The 21275-nt window shown below is 47.9% G+C and overlaps 1 pseudogene; it reads right to left on the bottom strand.

Moving 5' to 3' along the window:
- Positions 1 to 6289: 6289 nt before the first annotated feature.
- LOC140603397 (large ribosomal subunit protein uL22 pseudogene) lies at positions 6290 to 7411 on the bottom strand (annotated as a pseudogene).
- Positions 7412 to 21275: the final 13864 nt, after the last annotated feature.

The following is a 21275-nucleotide window of genomic DNA, read 5'->3' as shown; positions in this document are numbered from 1 at the left end:
CTCCAAGAAGCTTGGCCCTGATTCTGGAAGCTCTTTTATTCCCACATGTATCCTCACAATCACTTCATTAGTTGAAGTTACCTGAACGCCCCTGCAGCCCAAAGAGGCTGCCAACACACCGGACCTTTTTACAATCTGGCCCCTGCTGACTTTTCCAACCCTATCTCTTCCATATGCTTCCCAAGTCCCCCAGGCCCCAACCCCAAGCACCAGTCACCTTTGCCACAGTCATCCAGCCCTCTCATGCATCTAGGCTTTATAGTTCCTGCTTTAGCCAGGAACACTGCCTGGCTCTTCTGCTAATTAAAAGGCCGTTCATCCTTCAAACCCCCATTCAAAGCCACCGCTTTCATGAGGCTGCCACAGTTTCTCCAGCTAGAATGAATCACTTCCTTTCCTTCACTTCCATAGTAGTCAAACACCAAGTTGTTTTGTTTCATTTTGTTTTTACCTATAAGACAGGTATAATAATAATAATTCTTACTTTACAAGGTGGCTGAGAGAGCCAAAGGAAACAGTGCGTGAGAAAACCCTTGGAAAAACGTAACAGACTATGTCAACACAAATCTGTATCGTGACTGCTCTTCCCTGCAGGAGCATGTTTCGTTCTGGTTGACATTGGTGGTTCGCTGTGTGCCTTCCTCTCTTCCTTGCATCTATGAGGATGGTGTTTGGGTTGCGTAAAGAAATTCTGCTTTCCTCAAGCACCCTCCCTATAAGAAAAAAGTGCAAAGGAAAGAAATAGATTGGGTAGCAATGAAGAGGCGCATTTGGTTGCAAGTAAGGGAACTTCCCAACAAAGCAGTTTAAAGCATAAAGGATTCTGAGCGAGAAGTCCAAAGGGAAGCTGCTTCTTGATGTCACCAAGCAGGGCTGATATCTGCGCAGTGCTTTCATTTTTTAAAATATTTTATTTATTTATTCATGAGAGACACACACAGAGAGAGAGAGAGAGAGAGAGGCAGAGACACAGGCAGAAGGAGAAGCAGGCTCCATGCAGGGAGCCCGATGCGGGACTTGAACCGGGGAATCCGGGATCACGCCCTGGGCCGAAGACACACGCTCACCTGCTAAGCCACCCAAGCGTCCCAAGTGCTTTTATACTTTTCCTCATGCCCACAAGGTTTCTGCCATAGCCCCAACCATCACGTCCACATCCCAGCAGGAAGGAGGAGAAAGGAGAGAGACCTGCAGCAGGTGGACACTCACATCTCATTGGCTAAGCCACATGGCCACCCTAACTGCAAGGGAGTTTGGGAGGGTAAGCTCTGAGCCTTCTGCTTCCTAGAATAGAGAAAGCACAGCCTGAAGAGCGTTGGAATGTGTGTTGAGTGAACTAACCTAGAGTACCTACCCCCCGGAAGCCCTCAGAAAGAAGGAAAAGCTGAGTAGCCAGATGGCAGGAACTAACAGGCAGTTACCATCAGGGTGCTGCTCCCTGAATCACTCAGCTCCTGCCACTTTTAGTTCTTGGGTCACAATTCATTTCCCAATGCCCCGTTTTCCAGTTTGAGACAAACGGCCACCCCTTGGAGGGGAGAATGCAGGAGACTTGACATGCAAGGCCCCAGTGTGGCATGCAGTGAGGGAAGGGGGGACCCCGAAAAGGAAATGCAGGGTCTCTCTGGGCAGATGACAAACAGTCCTCTTACGTTTCCCCTATTAGGGTGTGAGCTCCCCGGAGGTACCGAATCCCCTGACTTTCCCATCTGTGAATCTGCCCCTCTTCCCAGCCAAATGATGTGCTCACCAAATCCACCCCAACTGGAGTGACTTCATCCTTCAGCCTGCAGCACCAGCTCATTTTCTCCTCTCTGCTCTGATCTGTGTGGTTGTTATCTTCGTCCTCCTAGAGATCACGGGTCGGGAAGCCGGACAGACCAGGGATGGAATTCCAGCCCCACGAACCCTCTCTCTGTGGCTTTGCTCCAGATAACTTACATCGCTATGCCTCAGTTTTCCTATCTGCAAAATAGGAAGTCAGTCAATCTCAGGAGGTTGCTATCAGAACTCAACCACGTGCTACATGGTGTAGGACACAAGGCAGGCGCTCCAACATCAAAGGCCCCGTAGCATTTTTTCTGTAGGAATTTGAAGCCGTGAGAGTGCGATGGATAGCTCCCTATATCCAACGCCCCAATAATTCCTGTTTGGATTCCTACCAATTGTAGGTTTGATACTCGAGGAGAGAGCAAAGTTCTAATCTTTCTAGCTCATCCTAAAAATAGTTAGATCTTCTCTGTACATTCTAACAGCTCAGCAATTCCCATCTAGGGAACTGGGAGATTGTGAAAGGCAATCTTACTAAACTGGGGTCAAATGTTTTTCTTTACCCCAGAGTAACTCACAGAAGATGCACATGAAGAGAAAGCGCTGGCCTGGGAGTAGGGGGGGTGTCTTCCTACCCAGGCTGGGGTCTGGCGTCCGGAGCCTCAAGGGTGAGAGGCAAATGGTATGTTATTCATCCTAGGAAAAGGGGTATTTTTCTCATATTTCTTCATTCAACCGTTCAAGTTATCTGGAAGACATTATCCCCAGCTCACAAACTGATAAATGCTGCAGAGACAGAAGTAATTAAATGTGCTTGCCCCTAGAAATCTCATGGTAAAGCTATTTGTGGAAATATTCAAGCATTCGATAATAATAATAAATTCTATTACTTTTATTGAGCAGTTATTAGGTGCCATCCACAGTTCCAAAGCTTTGCGCACATCGTTTCCTCTTCATCTTTACCTTAAATTAACCTCACGAGGTGATAACTTTATGCCCATTCTGCTGATGAAAACATACGGGTATACCAAGAGTGAAATAACTTATCTGGTCCCTGCAGAAACCATCAGGAAAGCTTTCCATCATCCCCCCCTCCCCTCAGCACTGGGGGACATCTGACAGGTGAGCGGTCAGCAGTTGTCGTAGAAACAACAAAAGAACTCAAATCCAGTGCCATTTGCTGCTGGCAAGCTAATAACACCCCCTGGACGAATTCTTCTCCATGTTTAAGCTGCTGTCTCCCTGAGAAGTTCTTTCCCACCAACTTCTCTGTGTAGCTACAACCTATTTGTCTTTCAAAGTCCAGCTCCACCGCTGCTCCATCAAGAGAACTTTCCAGAATCCGCCCCCCCCCCCCACACCACCTAGCTATGATCTCTCAAACTTCTGTTTGGCCATCTCTGTTGACCCTTGGGTTCTGCCAAAAGTTATAATGGGCTGTGTCTTTGGCTTATTGGTTTAATAAGTTCTCCTCCAAAGCAGAGATGATGCTTTGGTCAACTTTCTATCTCCAGGGCCTGGAGTTCATGTGTGGATTAAAGGGGTACTAAACCCCTAGTGCCTGGCTCATAGCAAGCCTTAGTGGGTGCTCGGCAACTACGGACAGAATGCAATTGAATGTGGAAGTTAACAAAATGGCAGTGTGAAGAGAAACTCTTGAGTCCCAGAGTGGAAGCATGTTGACGAGACGTCAGCAGGTGCTTCGAAGAAAGACCAACAGGTTAGACAACCAGACCTTCTAAGATTTAACAATTAGACTGCCCTTCAACTTAACTAGCTGTGTCCTCTCAAGCAAGATTCCCCAGTTGCCGGATTCCCCAGTTGTCATCCAGAGTAGATGAAAAACAGAAGTCATATTATTATCTTGTGCAACTTTTGGGGAAAACCACAGCTTTGACTCTTATGGCTTCCACACCCTCTTCTGTCCTTCTCTCCCCATTCAACTTTTTCCTCCCATCCACAGGGAAGGCCAAATGTGCCTTGCTTTACAACTTATTTCATAAAAATCCAGGTTTACCAAGAGTATAAATCAGTTAGGAGTAATGATTTACTTTACCAGAAATCATTTACTTAAAAAAAAAAAAAGACTCTTTAATTGGCAAATTACCAACATGGAACATTGAAAGTGCACTTTAATTTTCAGAGACTCAATACATAAGTTTGTTTTTCCCAGAACACATGTCAGGTGCACTACAAAGTCAGTGAGGTGGAGTGAAGATGGAATATTTGGGGAGAAACTGAATAGGGAGGGCTACTGAGAATGTAGAACTTGACTCCTCCCCCAAAAAACCATCTGCAATGCCTCCTGAGCTGATTTTCACAAACTATGGGCCTTGAGCTGATCCACCAGAAGTAAAGAGTCCTCATAATTAAGAGTTTAACAAGTATACTTGCTCTGTCCTGCCTTTAAAGATCCTGGTTATTTAAGACTGTGAGGAATCCAGAAGTAAAGCAAGCTTGTTTCATTTTATATAATCCTATTATTACAGAATTTCTAAAAACAGACTATAGAATTCCTTTCCAGAGGAGGTGAGCTTGAGAAAGACTAAATAAAGTGAAGTGGGTAAGAGCCTGGTGTCTGCGGCCAGACAGCCTGGGTCTGGATCCCAGCAGTGCCCCTCACTCTCTGTGTGACATAAGCCACTCTACCCATGCTCTGTGCTTTCATTTCCTCATCTGGAAAATGTGGATGATAAGAGGACCTACCTCAATAGGGTGGATGTGAGAACTTAAAATACATAAAATCCTTGGAACGGATCTCTATATACAGTAGGGGCCCAATAAATATCCATTATTTAGAAGGTAAGGTTCACATATTATCCAACAGCACGAAGACTCGGTTATTAAACATCTCAGAACATTCTTCTTGATTAGCCCCAAATTTCTGGGGGACAGTAAAATATAATCTAACTATACTAGGAAAAACCAGACAAGAAAAGATGGGGTGTAAGGAAGACATGACCAGATCTAGGTAGTGATTCATGATGACCCCAAAACAGTGGAGAAGAGAATGGAAGTGGTCCAAGGCTCTTGGTTTCTAGCACGGCCGGTGCAGGAGAACCCCTGAGGGCGAAGCCCAGTCACACCTGGCGCATGCTTGGGGTCTGAGACAAGACACCTTACCTCTCCATGCCTGCGAATAAGAACAGCACCAACCTTTTAGAATTCTTGTGAGGATTACATGAACAATTAGGTGAACTGTGTCCAGCTTCTAGCAAGTACAGTTTAGCCTTGATCATTCTAGTCTTACAACGGTGATGTCTGTGTTTTTGCTTTTAGTTTAGTTTGTTTTTTCTTTAGTTTAGTTTAGTTTTGGGTTTTTTTGTTTTGTTTTGTTTTGTTTTTTTTAGTTTAGTTCAGTTTTTGTTTTTGTGGAAACACACAGCCTCACCAGCTCTTAGAGTTTGAAAAGGGTCCACAAGAATATCTTTATTTTGCTGACAAAGAAACAAGGCCCGGGTGGGGGAAAAAGTCCTTTTCCTTAGGTCGCATGGCAAGTGAGAGGTGAAAGGAAGGAACAAACTTCACTCTGTGAGGTGCAGAAAAAAATGGGTGACCCTTCTCTGACTGCACCCTTCTCTGATTGCACAGGCACCCGGGGAGGAAGTGGGTCCCTAGACAGAGGCGTGGGAATGGCAGGAAGTGGGCAGGCATTCCCATTTCCGGAGAGCAGAGGACAGCCAGCCGGTGGGAAAAATGATCCCAAATCAAACGACCCCATGAACACTGCTGATGCTGGTCACGGCGGTGCAAGATGCCTGTCCATGAGCAAATGGGGAAAAAAATAACTGTGATTGGCTCATGCACCTTGCAGTCCTGCCCCTGAAGCACATCCATCATCAACAGCTCGCCTGATTTTATCCTATGGTAGGTGCTGCTCTCCTTATTTTTAAAGACTTTTCAGAGAAGGTAAGTAGCTCGGTGAGGACCCAAAGGCAGTGATGCCTGACTCCCACTGCTGACCCAGTGCCACCCACCCCACATGTGGGAGACCTTAGCTCTAATACTCGGATTTAACACAGATTTGAACAGTCTTCCAAGCCGCAGGACAGTCCTCCTGCGATGTCCCTGCAGCTTGTGTCTCCATCTCACCCCCTCTGAGGGACCTTCTCTGACCAGCCTGTCCATTGAGCCCTCCCAGCTTCTCTGGGCTCCTCTAGAGCTTGCTGTCCATGTCCTCATGGGCACCTGTTCCAGAAAGGCTCAGCGTCTGTCTCATCCTCTCATGGTTCAAACTGCGGTTTACGTAGCAGTCCCTATGCGCCTACGGTGTGCCTGGCTCCGTGTCAGATAACTTCCACACTCAGACTCCCGTGATCCCTACAACCAGGCAAGGGTGCAGTGTCTGTGGTCCTCCTATTGCCAAGGAGAGTGCAGAGGCTCTGAGGCCTGATATAAGGGGCCGTATGTGTTTTCTCTTGTGGCCGTTAGAAAGTGCCACAACCTCGGTAGCTTACAGGACATAAATTCTATTATTTTATCATTTTGTAGATCAAAAAGTCTGACCCGGCTCTTTTTATTTTTTTTTAATTTTTATTTTTGGCATTTATTCTATGCAGAATTTACTACCGGGCCATAAGTTTTTGTTTCTTCAGTTTCTTCTGGGATATCTTTTTCTTCTGTGTAACCTCCTCTTCTGGTTTAGGAACAATCTGCTCTTTTTCAGTAAGAATCATCTCGATGTGGCAGGGAGAGCTCATGTATGGATTAATCCGGCCATGAACCCTATAGGTTCTATGTCGCATCTTGGGGGCTTTGACCACCTGGATGTGCTCAGTGACCAGAGAATCTACATCTAAACCCTTAAGTTCAGCATTACTCTCCGCATTTTTAAGCATGTGTAGTAAAAATTTAGCACTCTTCTTGGGCCACCGACCCTGTGTCCAGCCCCACTGTTTGGCCTGCGCACACCTGACAACTCCACCATTGTAGCGATGGAATGGCACACACTGCTTCTGCAAAGGGACATCTTTCAGATACTTGGTGGCTCTTCGGATATGCATACCCTTGATGGCCCGTGCAGTTTCACGCATGTTCTTAAAGTGAACACAAAGATTTGGACCTCTCGACTTGCGTGATTTTGTAGGGTTTTCTGGGTCCAGCGAGTAGCGAACCATCTCCAGAGGTCACCTCAAGCCGCTCAGGGGAAGAGCAACCCGGATCTCATGAGGTTAAATTCGAGGTGTCAGCAGAGCTGCAATCCTTTCTGGAGGCTCCGAGGGAGAATCCGTCTTCTCACCCTTTTCCAGCTGCTTGTGGCTTTCCCATTCCTTGGCTCATGGCCCCTTCCTCCAGTTCCAAAGCCAGATCCTTCTCACATTGCACGTCTCTGATCCTTCTTCTCTCTTGACAGCTCTCCCTCCAACCACAGCCGGGAAAGGTCTTTCACTTTTAAGAGCTCATATGGTGAGATTGGGCCCATCAGGATAATCCAGGGTAGTCTCATCTCAAATGTCATAGTCTTGATCGTGTTTACAATCCTGTCCCTTTCCCCACATAGGGTAATACCCTCACAGGTTCCAGGGATTTAAGGGTGGGCGTCTTGGCAGGCCTTCCTCCTGGTGGCCACCTTTGCCTGGGACCCCGTCGCTAACGGGTACAGGAGCCCCGATCCCTGCCAGCCCTAGCTCATTTCCATCGGGCATTCACTCCTGGCTCTATTCCATTCTCCCAAGAGTGACACCAAGTCAGCAAAGTTTATGCATGCAACTGAACACCTTCACTAATTAACTGATTAATTAACTAATCCATGTACGAAGAGTCTGACCAAGTCAGGCTACTCCGTAGAATAATAAACAGAGGAGATTGATGGAAAGAGCACAGACTTTGAAGCTATGAAGCATTGGATTCAAGCTCTGGTTCTCCCATGAAGACACGATCTTGGGAAAATCACTCCACCTTTCTCCACCTGTACAGATGAGAATGGTAATCCTATAGGGTTGTGGGGGATTTAAATGATATAAAAGCCCTTGCATTGTGCCTGACACCCAGGAAACATGGAATAGAAGCTATCATTACACAGGCTACTCCTACGCCATGACGCCCATTGGAAGCACAGACCACAGGGAAGGCGGATCGGCCCTCTGGATGTGATGAGCACTACTTCAGAGCCAACAAGAAAGACTTATGATGTGTGGCGGTCAAGGAGAATTGGAACCCGGGGTTTCATTGGCTTGAGGGTGGATGAGCCTGGAATCTCATTGGACAAGGAGAATAGGGTTATGAGGTCACCTCAGCCCCAAGGGGGCACGTGGTACAGACCTGAGGTACATCCCTACCTTAGGCCCCAGATTTGAGGCTGTTCCTTTTCCCCAGGCCTGGATGTTTAGAATCAGGTGGGTAGGTTACGGCCTCAGTTAAGCATCTGAGTCTCTGTTTCTGCCTCCTTGAAATGGGATGATAGTCCCGTTTATCTATTCATTCTCTATGAGGATGATACAATCTTCACAACAGCCCTAAAAGGTAGATAGTGTGGTCCCCATTTTAGAAATGAGGAACTGAACCTCAGGCAAAAACACTATTCCTATTAGCTTGCACAGCTGGTGGGGTCATGGTGCTGCTGCCGCCGCTGCTGCTGAAAACTATAGCAAGCAACTCCCCGTGTGGCCCTTGGGCAAATTCTATAAGCTGTCCTGTGTCTCGGATGTGCTAGTGGTGGCACTGGACTGGGCTTGATTGTCATCGCCGTGGCCCCTTTCAACAGCCAGAGTGATCCTTAAATCTTGATCACCCCTGTGCACTTCCCCATGCTTCCAATTTCCCTCAGAGAAAATCCAAAGCCAGCCCCTGAGGCCCTCAATGCCATACAAGACCAGCTCAGCCGCCTCGTTGGCCACAAGGCTCCAGCCTCCTCTTCTGGGATCCACCCGTGAGCTCCCACCTCAGGGCCTTTGCTCTTGCTCTCCTGTCTGTCCAGTGCACTGTCCCCCCTACATCAGCAGGGACCCCGTCCTCGCCTCCTCCCAGTCTCTGCTCTAGCGTCACCTTCTCAGTGACACGCTCCTCCATGACCACCCTTTATAAGCACACTCTATGTCCTCATCCGGTTCGATTGCCCGTCTAAACAAGCACCCCCACCTGACCAATCAGGATGATGCATCACTTGGCTTATTGTCTTGTCTCTTTCCCCTGGAATATGAGCATTCGCTGCTGGAGCCTCACTGCCGAGAACGGGGCCAGGCACACAGTAGGCGCTCTGTGCATATATGTTGCACCAGAGAATGATCTCCTCAGCTCCTCTGCATCCCGGGCAGAGAAAGCAGCAAGCTGGGCAAAGTGGGAAGGGGAGCAGAGGGGGAGCAGAGCCATTCTGAAGGAGGAACAGCCCGGGCTGCTGACAGCTGTCCGTGGGTGCCCCTAGCAGGGCACAGCTGAGTGCATATGCTCATCTTCCCCCTTCTCCTCCCCAAAGTGCAAGAGCACCCCAGAGCCACCGAGAGCTGAGCCCAGCCCCAGAGCTGGCTAAGAGAACTGAAAGCCAAACCTAGAGTCTTCAGGGTTGAAGCAAACCCTCGAGTCTCGGTTTGCTGACCCGCTGCTTTATTTAGGACAAAAAAGATGAAACAAAGGAGGAGACGAGAAGTTCATCCCAAGGAAAGGAAACTTGGGCCTACCAGGGTATTGATGATAAGCAGAACAGTGGGTGTACACACCCTTATGGACTTATGGGTTTTACCCCAGAGGGTGCAAATGAAGACAGGGCCGCTCAGAGATGGGGGGCTGCTGCCGAAGCTCCTGGAACATGGGGAGGAGACACTGAAAGGGTGATGGGAAGAGTCCATGGAGGAGCAGAGCCAAAGAGACGAGCCTCTCCTGCCTATTGGTCCCTGCTAGGACCCTCCGTGGCTGAGCTCCACCAGAAGCCAGGACAAGGGAGCAGGGGACGCGGTCGGCAGGGTCAGCCGGAGGGGCACGGAGGCGGTCAGGGACGCACTCTGTGAACCGCGGAGAAGGGCCAGCCCTTGGCGGGGAGCAGGCCACAGACAAGGCCCTCGGTCCCTATTCACTGAAGGTTGCCAGATGTCCCCAGCCCAACACTCAGCACCCTCTGCAAACTTCTCAGTCTCCAGTGCTCCCCACAAGCACCAAAGCCTTGGTATGCGTAGGAAAAGCTTTCATCAAAAATAAAATAAAAATAAAAATAAAAAAATTTAAAAAAGAAAAAGAAAAGCCTTCATCCACACATACACAAGCTCCTGTGCAACTCTCACACACACACACATGCAGCACATACACAACTCTCACACGTACACCGACACACTCACACGCGCACACACACCTATACATGCGTATATGCTCAGTCTCATGCACACATATGACACACACTCGTGCTCAGAGGCGCACCCTCACAGATACACATGAACATTCACACACCTGCGCACTCTCACACTGTCACACAACACGTATGCACCTTCACACACACAGACACACACATGCACAGACATGCACATCTGTATGCATCCTCACACACAAGACACATCCACACCTCCACTAACAGACCCGCACAGCTGAGCGTGGGCTCATAGCCTGTGTTCACTACGTTCTCAGAACACCCCATGAGTAACCTCGCCCTTGTCTCTCTCTCCCCAGACTGGGAGCAACCCGAGGGTAGGGGCCACAGCTTGTTATTGTTGGCTGTGTTAATACGAACTTGGCACGTGAGTGCAATGATGGGGGTGGCACGAGAGGCCGCTCCTCCTGAGCGCCCACTATGTGCTGCGCACATCTGAGGGCCTTTACATTCATGGTGTCCCTGTTCTTCAGATATGAAAAATGAGGCCCCAAAAGGTTGACAGCTTTTCCAAAGAGAACTCAAGTCGTGAGGGGCGGAGCCGAATGCAAACCCCCTGCCTCCCAACAGACACAGTGCTCGGGTGTCTGAACCCAGCGCAGGCCTGCAGGGCCGAGAGGTCAGTGACTAGAGGCCACAGGGAACTCGCCCTGCGTCTCCGCGTGGGGGTCGAAGGTTAGGAGCCTAGCTCTGAACATCCTGTGTCTCCAATCCAGAGTCACTCAGGGTAAAATGGGATTGCCCTGGCAGGGCTGAGACAAACCTATGGGAGGGCTGAGGAGTGGAGCACAGGCCTCCAAGGCTGCCCTGAGTCACGGTGACTGAGTGCTGAGCCGGGGGGAGCCCGTCAGCGCCTACCCGGGGCCGCACAAGCTCATCAGCGGCAAGTGTTTTACTTCTGTGTCTGCACTTTGGAGGGAGACTGGCAACCCAGGCAGAGCGCAGGATTTGTGGAAACCCACCTACTCCAAATTCAGAAAATGAACCCAGAAAGAACACTGCGTTGATGGTGCAACTCTTGTTTGCCTACCATTTGACTTCTAGCAGGAAGTATTTTTAAAGGGTATTTTTCTCCTTTGCTGGCCAGTTCCTCATTGAGAAATTCTCTTTTGTGACACTTGGACATCTCAGCTCCCAAAGTGATGATGGGACTTTTTTTTTTTTAATTTCCACTTCTAGGTTTGGATTCACTTCTTCATTCATCTGGAAGAGCAGAGAGGATTTCCAAACGCTTACAGAATGTCTCTTCCGAGCACCAAAGACTGGCCTGTTCCCAGACCCTGTCACTTCTTACAACCGTGTGGCACAAGATGGGATGTCTCCACCTCCTCTTCCTCTCCCCTGACCCCTACTCACACACCCTGCACAGTTTATCAGCACCCTCCACGTCCCACCATACGTTATGAAGCAACATGATAAAATCTCCTGTTAGATTTGGTAAGAAATAGAATGTAACCCGATGGTGAAACCTTAATGGGCTTCAGAACTGAACGGGAACATGCTGAAGCTGGACACTTCCTTACTCCCTGCCCTTGGAGACCAAGAAAGCCAAAACTATCACCCCTTCTGGCTGCCCAGCAGCAGGGTTCCCTCTGATGCCTTAGGCTGCATGAGAATTTGCCCATCACCAATCTACCAGGCCCCCCCTGGGCTTCCATCCTTTCAGTGATCACAGGGTATGAGCTCCTGCTTACTCTGCTGGCCTCGCCTGATGCTCCTGCACTCAGACTCTACGTTGGGCGGCACCAGGCTCCTGCTATGCCTTCCGTAGGCTGTTCTACCTTTGGCTCACAGTATTTTCTATTCCTGGGATGCCTTTCCCCCTCAGATTTTATCTGGTGAGATCCTCCTTATGCTGCACTCACACTGAGCATCATTTCCCAAGCCCCAAGCTACACGGCACCCCCTTGGAACCTCCAAGCTTCCCTCTGCCCCGACCTTCACCACCTTGTGTTGAGAACATCTGCCCTCTGGTCTACCTCTTAGTTCTGAGTTCTGGGAAGACAGAGGAACCACGTCTGGTTTCATCCTGATGCCCAGAGCCCAGCACAGGGAAGGGTGTATTACCGGTGCACAGAGGAGCACTTTGTAGAAGCTGGCTCAATACCCTTCATTCGCCTTCATCCTCTAAATGGGCACATGAATTGGCCCAACCTGGGCCCAGAGAAAACAGGAGCCTAGAGATAAGTACAAAGTGACTGAGTTCCCTAACCCTCCCAGGTGTTGGGTGAGAAACAGAGAGCAAGCAGCCCAGATGGGGGCCCCAAGAAGCTGTCAGTGGTGGGACTCCCCAGGGCAAGATGATTCCAGGAGGAAAGCAGGTGGCCCTGTGTGGCTGAGGTTTCATGGGTGGTTCCAGGAAAGCCCTAGGGCAAGTACTTCTAAGCTATCTTTATTTCTACAGCTTTCTTTATAATCATAAAGGTTCTGTTCTAACAGGACCTGTGTCCATCATCCAATTAATTTCATATCAACTCTATGAGATCAGTATCATTTTCCCTATTTGATGAATAAGGAAATTTAAGTAGAGAAAAATTAAGTTGCCCAAGATCACACATCTCAGAAATTGTAGAAGTAGAATCCAAACTCAATTCTGCTTGGCCACATGGCCCTTTCTGTTACCCAAAGAGTTGAATTTCCTAATTGAATAAGAGAAAAATTCTCCAAACAGGAACCAGGAGAAATGCCATGTGACTTTGGCCTGGTCATAATCACTCTGGTTCTTGATTTCCTCATCATTTCCCTGTAAGTGTACACTTAGCTCAAGGCACATTTAACATCACCTCCTCTGTAGAACTGCTCCTGACCACTCCATGTTATAGTTGACAGCTAACCAATCCTTCCTTTGTGCTCCCAAAGCTTCTATGTCCCAGCACCTACACATCAGTCAGCTATCACTGTGTAACAAACCACTCCCAAACTCAATGGCTTCAAATCAGGTATCAGAAAACATTTTCTTCAAAGCCTTAGTCTCTTGTCACAACTACTTGTCACAACTACTCAGCTCTGTCTTTATAACTCAAAGAAACTTTAAACAATACATGACTAAATGGGTACATCTATGTTCTAATAAAACTTTTTTTAAGGGATTGCTATTTATTTATTTATTTTAATTTTTATTTATTTATGATAGTCACAGAGAGAGAGAGAGAGAGAGAGAGAGACATAGGCAGAGGGAGAAGCAGTCTCCATGCACTGGGAGCCCGACATGGGATTCGATCCCGGGTCTCCAGGATTGCGCCCTGGGCCAAAGGCAGGCGCTAAACCGCTGCGCCACCCAGGGATCCCTCTAATAAAACTTTTTTACAAAAAGTGGTAGCTTGCTGGGCCACAAGCCATAACTGGCTAATCCATGCTTTGAGCAATAAGTGTTTATCATTGTTCATGAGTCTATGAGTTGGCCAAACCAATCTACTCATCTGGGCCAGGCTCAGCTGATCTTGCCTGAGCTCATTCATGCGTCTGTGTTCAGCTGTCCAGATGCCCAGGGGGTTAGCTGGTTTAAGATGCTCATATGCATACCTGGTAGTTGGCCTGCTATCAGCAAAGGTAATAGAGATGACTGAGCCATGAGTCTCTTGTCATCAAGGAAGCTATCCTGGGTTTGTCCTCCTAGAAGCTCTGCAAAATCCCTAGAGATGGGGGAAGCACACAAGGTCAGTTGAGGCCTAGGTTCAGAATTGGCACACCACTACTTCCACCACATTTCATTTGACAAAGCATATCACAAGATCAGCCCAGGTCCCAGGGGTAAGAAAATAGCTTCAGCCTCTTAAGAGGAGAAACTAGAAACCCACATCACCAAGAGTGTGACTACAGCATGAACCAAGGAATTGTGACTATTTCAACCATAGGTGCACCTGTATATGTTATATACATGTCTCCCTCTCTTCAGACTATAGGTCCCTTAGAGATGGGTTTCCATATCTTATTCATCTTTGTGTTTCCAGTTTCTATCACAGGGCTTGGAACACATCTATTTCACCTTAAGAGCCCTCAAACCCATCCATCTCTGTCATCACCTCCCCTCTGGTCCAAGGTATTGTCAGCTCCCACCTGGCCCACTGCCACTGCCTCCTGACTCTGACTGCTGGGGGTAGGGAGAGATGGTTAACATTTACTAGACATTGGGAAAGAGTTTATATCCATTGAAGCCAGAAAACAAGGCAAGTGCAGAAGAACACCAAGCACTTGGGAAGCAGAGTTGGAGGCTTCTATTAATACAGGGGAATAGGGCAGAAAAGGAAGTTTGAGGATGCTGGTGCTCTAGTCATGACTCTGCTCAGTGTTTGGACCTGGTGCAGGTCCTATCAGGACACCTGAGATCAACAGTGGTAGGAAAGTCCAAGAACTTACAGAGAACCCACATGGCCAGCCAGAAGCAACATGGCATTAGCATTGAAATCAACACCCAGCTCTGCTTCCTTACTTTACAGATAGCTTAACCTTTCCATGCCTCATTTCACCATCCACAAGATGGAAATAAAAACAAATAACTCCCTCTCATCATAAATATAAAACTCAAAATCAAAGAGTTTATGTAAAGGATGTTGTAATGAGACCTGCCGCTCATGGTGTGTCGGGACACATTTTACATGCTGTACAGCTCATCCACTCCCCACCATGACCTCAGAAGTCAGGCCCTGCTATTATCCTCAGTTTACAGATGAGGAAGCAGAAGCTCAGAAATATTTAATAACTTGCCCAAGTTTGCACAGCTAGCAGGACATGGATCTGGAATTTGAGTTCCCTCTTTTGTTCCAGAGCCTATGCTTGTTATTACTCGGCACGCTCAACAAACTCCAGGGGAGATTACTATTAAGGCTCTCAGGGCTCCCCAAGGTCAGGCATGCCTTCCTCTTCCCTTCCTGTCTATGTGTGCCTGGCCAAATGGCAAAAGAGAAGCCCATGTCTCACACTTGCCTCTGCTACTTCTTCACCCCTTGACCTTGAACAAGCAAGGTCACTTTTCTGGAACTCAGTGATTACTCTTTCCATAAAATGGGTCTGATAATTCATGCCACCCTAGCAGATCATCACAGGGAATAAGACCAACATGACCACACATGGCAAGTTACCCAGCAATGCCTAAGTCAAAAGGGCTATGGGACAAAGCACTTCCAGCTGAATGAACATGATACCAAAAGCTCAGCGCTCAATGAGGGGCTAGCTCCAGTGGAGTGGACCACCCTTGCCCAGAGGCCAGCTTGTTTATGCAGTGATTGACTCACGTTGAAACTCAAGAGGCTGCATCTGCCTTCAGAGCAAGCCCAGATGCCACTTTCCTCTTTGCTTCACTGGCTTCAGGTTGGTTTTTTTCTTTAAAAAAAAAAAAAAAAAAAAAGTTTGGCAAGGGATGTTTCCCAAAAATTTTAAGTGGTTTGATTTTTTTCTTTCTTTTTCTTGATTTTTTTTTCTTTGATTGCATGCAATTTCAAACAATGGCGTCATTTACAGGCTCCTGGCGGCCTCCCGCCATGGGTCCCATGGTGAGCTCTGCTGTCTAAATCATTGGCTGCTGCCATTCTGACCCTGAAACCGCAGCTCTCCTCTGAGGTTGGGTCACGTGGCATCTGAGGGCTCCGTAGCCTTGAAGTGAAGTACAGGCCAGCTAGAACTCAGATTTTCTATTTTAAACTCATCCGTTGTTATTATATGCCCAGTGGTACATTTTTCTCTTTCTTCCCAATGAGTCTCCAAGATTCTCAATGTTAAGCTCCATGGGTATAACCCTCCTCCCACTCTCGATTCCTTATTTTGGAAGATGTTATAAATAAAGTTGGCCAAAGTCTGCCGCCCTTAGATGTGTATCGTGTGTATAACATGGGTTTTCTACCCTCCTGGATTCCTGGAATTAGGACACTTTATGTTAAGACAATATTTTGGAGAGGAGATACCTTCAACCCTAGAAATCATTTACATTGTAGGATGAATCGGCCTTTTTTAACAGATCTGAAAGCAGTTGCTAGATGGAGAAGGTGGAAAGAACAAGACTTCTGGGAGTTACAAGTGGAGTGAAATACCAAAGGGTGGGAAAGGGGTAGGAACAGGATTGTCACACACTGAAAATGAACTTCACCTCTGTCATGAATTTACTCTGTGCTGGGACCATCCCAAAGCTTTACTCTGAAAGGAGGTTATCATCAAAGAGACCTCCATACTGTGTCTGGGATTTATCTTTATTTATATTATCTAACAAATTTTATATAACACATTTCTGGGTCAGGAGGGGCTGTGTCTTTACATATGTAAACTAATTTAATCCTCCCAACAACCACGTTAAATAAGTATTATTACGATCCCCGTATGACAGATGGGGAAACTGAAGCACAGAAAAATTGAGTCATTTGCAGGATGTCCCACAGCTTCTGAGGGGCAGGGCTGGAATTCAAATCCAGGCAGTCTGGCCCCAAAGTCCATGCCATTAACATCTAAGCTGTAAAGGCAAAGGGACATAAAACCATTGGTATGATTTTATTTTCTTTTGGGGGTAAGTAAATGAGTAAGCTCTTGTGATGAGTAAGTCATTTCACCATTCAACTTGAAAGGCATCATCAAGACTGTCAGAACCGGTAACCAGAAAGTGGCTTATGAAATTGACGGTGACATTGATTAATTCATCTTCTTGACTCATTCAACAGGTATTACCAAGCACCCTCTATGCCATTGGCTGGACACTGAGTAGACAATCATTAGTAAGACGGTCAAGGCCTTGCTTGCTCAGAGCTTACCATCTGGATGACACTCAGGCCCCAACTGATAATTGCAATATGGATTGCAAGTGGCAGGTGGCAGGTGTGGGCCAGCCCGCTATAGGAGTCCCAGGATGCAGAGGGCAAGGTCTAGAGAAATGACACCTATGCTGAGCTCTCACAAATGAGCAGGAGTTAGCCAGATGACGAGGCAGGGGCAGAGTGAACCAAACAGCAAGAGCACATACAAAGTCCCAGTAATGATGGAGAACAGGATGGTTGGGAAAACAGAAAGTTGAGTGAGGCTGGTGTGGCAGGGTGGGTGTGAGGAGAGGGTGAGGGGTGAAGGTGGACAGACGCGGGGCCGGATGCCACAGGGCCATGTGCCCTCCTGCCCCCGTGCAGAGTTGAGGCTTATCCTGGGGTCAAAAGGAAATAGATCCGGGGAGGCACGAGGGGTCTTTAAGGCAGGGAGGACCAGGGGCAGATGTGGGCAGGAGAGGACCTGCAGGCAGTGGTGGTTTCCAGTGACTGTAGGGAGCAAAAGACACATCTCTACCCCTAAGCTGGGCCTCTAGATCTGTGGGTTGATTACAAAAAACTGGGCCTGACCACCATAAGTTAAATATAACAGTTTACCTCAGATGTCCCGCTTCTCCTTGAAACAATACAGACTTGGCAGAGAAAACACGCCCATAAAAGAAACCAGCTCCGGTGATGAGAGAAGCCAAACTAAAGAGTCTCTATGATTACAGACTAGGAAATCTGCGTATCTGGTTAACTTTCTTTTCCCTGAGCCCCATCAGGCAAGACCAAAGTGAAGACCAATGGGGTCACAGTCATGGTCTGGAAACTAGACCCCACCAGGGCCAGTCGAAGCCTCCGTCCCCCTCTCTCAGATTCAAGGAGGCCTTGGCACGCCTCCTGTGCACAAGACAGTGCTCCCCTTCATCCACTCATGTCATTCACCTTCCCTTTGCCACTCACCTTGTGCCCCTGGTCACATCCCTAGTGGCCTCCATCGAGGGCTCCTCACGCTGCTGGGAGTTCCCAGGCTCTTGCTTCCCATCCAGCGAGCCAGCCCGCTGTCTAACCCGCTCTCTTCTATACAGTCAGGCAGATGGTTTTGGAACCTCTTTGACACAGTCACAAAGCTGAGCAAACCTTAGATCCCTGGGAACCCGGAGGCACAGCCAGTCCATTTCCCTAGTGAGCTTATCTTGACTGATTGCTGGAAAGCCGAGCACTGGAGACACAGGCATGAATGAGACCCATCTCTGCCCTTGAAGGGAGCCTAGCCTCATAGAGGATCCTAGCCCCTCCCTTCAGAAGACTTCTTAAAGCCTGACACCCAAGCATTGGCACCAGTAGAATATCACCAGGGGATGGTCGGCGGGGAGGCCCTCCAGGAAGAGGATGCACGCAAGGTCCAGTCTTAGCCGGCTCCGGCATGAGGGCAAATCTCCCCACTTAGTGCAAAAGAGAGCCCGTCTTGCACTCCATCTTGAGCTGAGAGAGAGAGTAACAGCAACAGTGAGGACAATAGTAACTTACTATGTTCTAGACCAGCTCCAACCAATAGAAGTTTCTGTGATGCTGGAAACATCGTATAATCTGTACTGTCCAATACACCAGCCACTAGCCCCATGTGTGCATTTGCAATGTGGCTAGTGCGACTGATGAACTGAATTTTTTAGTTTAAGTTCATTTAAATAGCCACATGCGACCAGAGGGTGCTATATTAGACAGCACAGTACAGGGTATTGTGATAAGTACTTGATGGGTAATAAATTAATACTAACAAAGAACAATGAGCTAAGCATGATTATCATGTTCATTCTAGGAATGTAGAGACTGAGGTCCAGAGAGGTTAGATAATTTATCCAAGTCACTTAGTAAGTGTAGAGACAAGATACAAATCCCCAAGACTGGGCAGCCCGGGTGGCTCAGCGGTTTAGCACCACCTTCAGCCCAGGGTATGATCCTGGAGTCCCGGGATCGAGTCCCACGTCGGGCTCCCTGCATGGAGCCTGCTTCTCCCTCTGCCTGTGTCTCTGCCTCTCTCTTTCTCTATCATGAATAAATAAATAAAATCTTTAAAAAAATTATTTAAAAAAAATCCCCAAGACTAAGCCTGAAAAGAAGAAACAGTTCCCTCATTGTTCATTCATTCATTCATTCATTCACTCACTCTAGAGGCAGAGAGTTGTGCCCCCGTGCTATGCGGTGGGGATATAGACATAAATAGGATGGGGTCCTTGGCCAGAGGGAGAAGACCATCTAAAGAGGGAGACAATCGCTTCTTGGCCTCTTGTCTAAGATGAAGTGTAAAGAGGGAGACAGACAGACTAAAGGAAACCTTCACATCAAGAGACAACTGCCATGTTCAAGGTCAGCTCACAGTGCTGGGGAGCCCTCAGCTGGGACCGTTAACCCAGCATAGGGACGTTGGGACTCTTGAAGACAAGCAGGATTTCTATATTCACAAACAGAAGCCCCAGCCAGGTGCCCTGATTCCTTTCCAGGCACCCCCTCCCAGGATGAGGACCTCCTGAGAGGACAGAGGTGGACAGACCCTGGGAGGTGGGGATAAGGTCACTCCTGCCTTATGAAGCTCACGGGACACCCAGCAACTGAAAACCTCCTGTGACATGCCCTCAGTTGTCCAAATTGCCCACCGGTAAACCATTCAGACTGTAGCTTCCAGAGCTTTCCAAGATTTGCATCTTGCAGAGCCTAACCTAGCACTCGATAATAGGTCTGCGATGAAGGTGTGTTTAGCATCAAGTGCCAGCTCCACCACACAGTGGCCTGGTGACCCGAGGCAAGCTTTTTGTAGCTTTCTGAGCCTCAGCTTCCTTGTCTGAAAAACATGGAGAACAATATTTATTTTCCAGGTTTGTTATGAGGATTAAATGCGTATGAAGCCCCTGATATTCTGAAGGCCATTAGTAGATGGCTACTATTATTATGAAGATTATTGTTGATTAAAGCTAAACGTAGACCATGTCCCCTTGCTCCCCAACACTTCCCCCAGAGTACTGAGGCAAAGGAGAAAATCCAGAGTGTGGAAAGTAGCTGAGTGTGCTGAGACCTGGGGTCCTTTCTGAACCCGATCACTGATTTGTGTAAAATTGGATGGCTCCTAACCCCACCCTGGGTCTCAGTTTCCTCATCTGTAAAATAATACTACTAGCCCAGACCTGGCGATCTTCCCAGCAAATGCCTAAAGGAATGGGGCGAGGAGAAAATAAAAATGAGCCAAGGGAACCTAATGTCACGGTTGCTGCTGACAGTGCCAGATGGGAACATTGACTTACTTTTACCAATTATTCTGATTTTCAACAGAAGCTAGACATCTGGAATTTTTGTTTTAAAAAAAAAACAACAACAACTTAAATTATTTTTAAATTATATTTTTTTAAAAAAGATAACTATTTCAAACTTTCAAACACCATAAAGTTAAACACAGCGGATCTTCAAGCCAGGGCTAATCCAGTGGCTGGCATTTTAGCCTCCGCAGACCAGACAACCTCTGGGCACCTCTCGGTCCTGATGGGCAGCAACTCTGCCCCCAGGCCCCACCTCAGCTCCATTGCCCCCTTTGCCTGTTTCTGAGAAAACACATCTTTCAGGTCCCCTTTTCAGTTCCTTCCCCCACGTGCGTCACAAACCTATAAGGCCTCAGAGGATGCCCCGTTGGGGCCCAAGACTCCTAGAACCCTACAGAAATGCGTCCTAGCAAGTTCTCCTTGCATTTCCAGAAGCCTCTGTACCTCTCAGTTCCTGGTTCCACTTTGTGACGACTGATTTCCTACACTGACCTCATTCTCCACTTCACCAAATGGAAAGGGTTGATGAAATCATCATTTCAGCCCCAATGTGGTGGAGCAGATGTGAAAACCAAGGCTGAGCTGACAGCCAGAGCATCTTAAGGGCCATCAACATGCCAGGCACTGTTGAAAGCCTGCGGTAGGTGAGCACCTACTTAATCTTTGTGGCAAACCCATAAGGTATTCAGGAGGAAGTCCAGCCCTGCTTGCCGGCATCATGTCTCCCCCTCCTCATGGGATCATGTGTGCCTCTGCATCCTTGTATATTCTGACCTCTCTAAGACGCTCTTCCCTCCACTCCTGATTGGCGAGTATTACAACTGACCCTTCAAGATATCCCCTCTGTGAAGTCATCCTGGGCTTCCTACATCTGCGTAGCGTGTATGTCTCATCATTGCAAGCCTCCCATTGAACAAGCACTGCACTGTGTGTTTGTCTCCCCCATGGGACTAGAAACTCCCTGAGGGCAGAGCTAGGGCTTACTCATTTAATCCTGACAACACAGCAGGCTTAATACATGCTGTCCAAGGTGGCCTACTCTGAATCCCTCCCCTTGTCCTGCCTGCACTTCTTGCCTAACCCCAGAGGAGCCCAGATACCATGGCTGGGAGACATAGCCATTGCATCCACCAATGGTGTCACCCTGTATCAGTTTACCAGGACTGTCACAACAAAGGATCACAGACTAGG

This window comes from Canis lupus, chromosome 14 (assembly GCF_048164855.1).
Source record: "Canis lupus baileyi chromosome 14, mCanLup2.hap1, whole genome shotgun sequence".
Lineage (NCBI taxonomy): Eukaryota > Metazoa > Chordata > Mammalia > Carnivora > Canidae > Canis > Canis lupus.
Note: the sequence above shows the minus strand (reverse complement) of the source record. Positions and strands in the feature narration are given on the sequence as shown.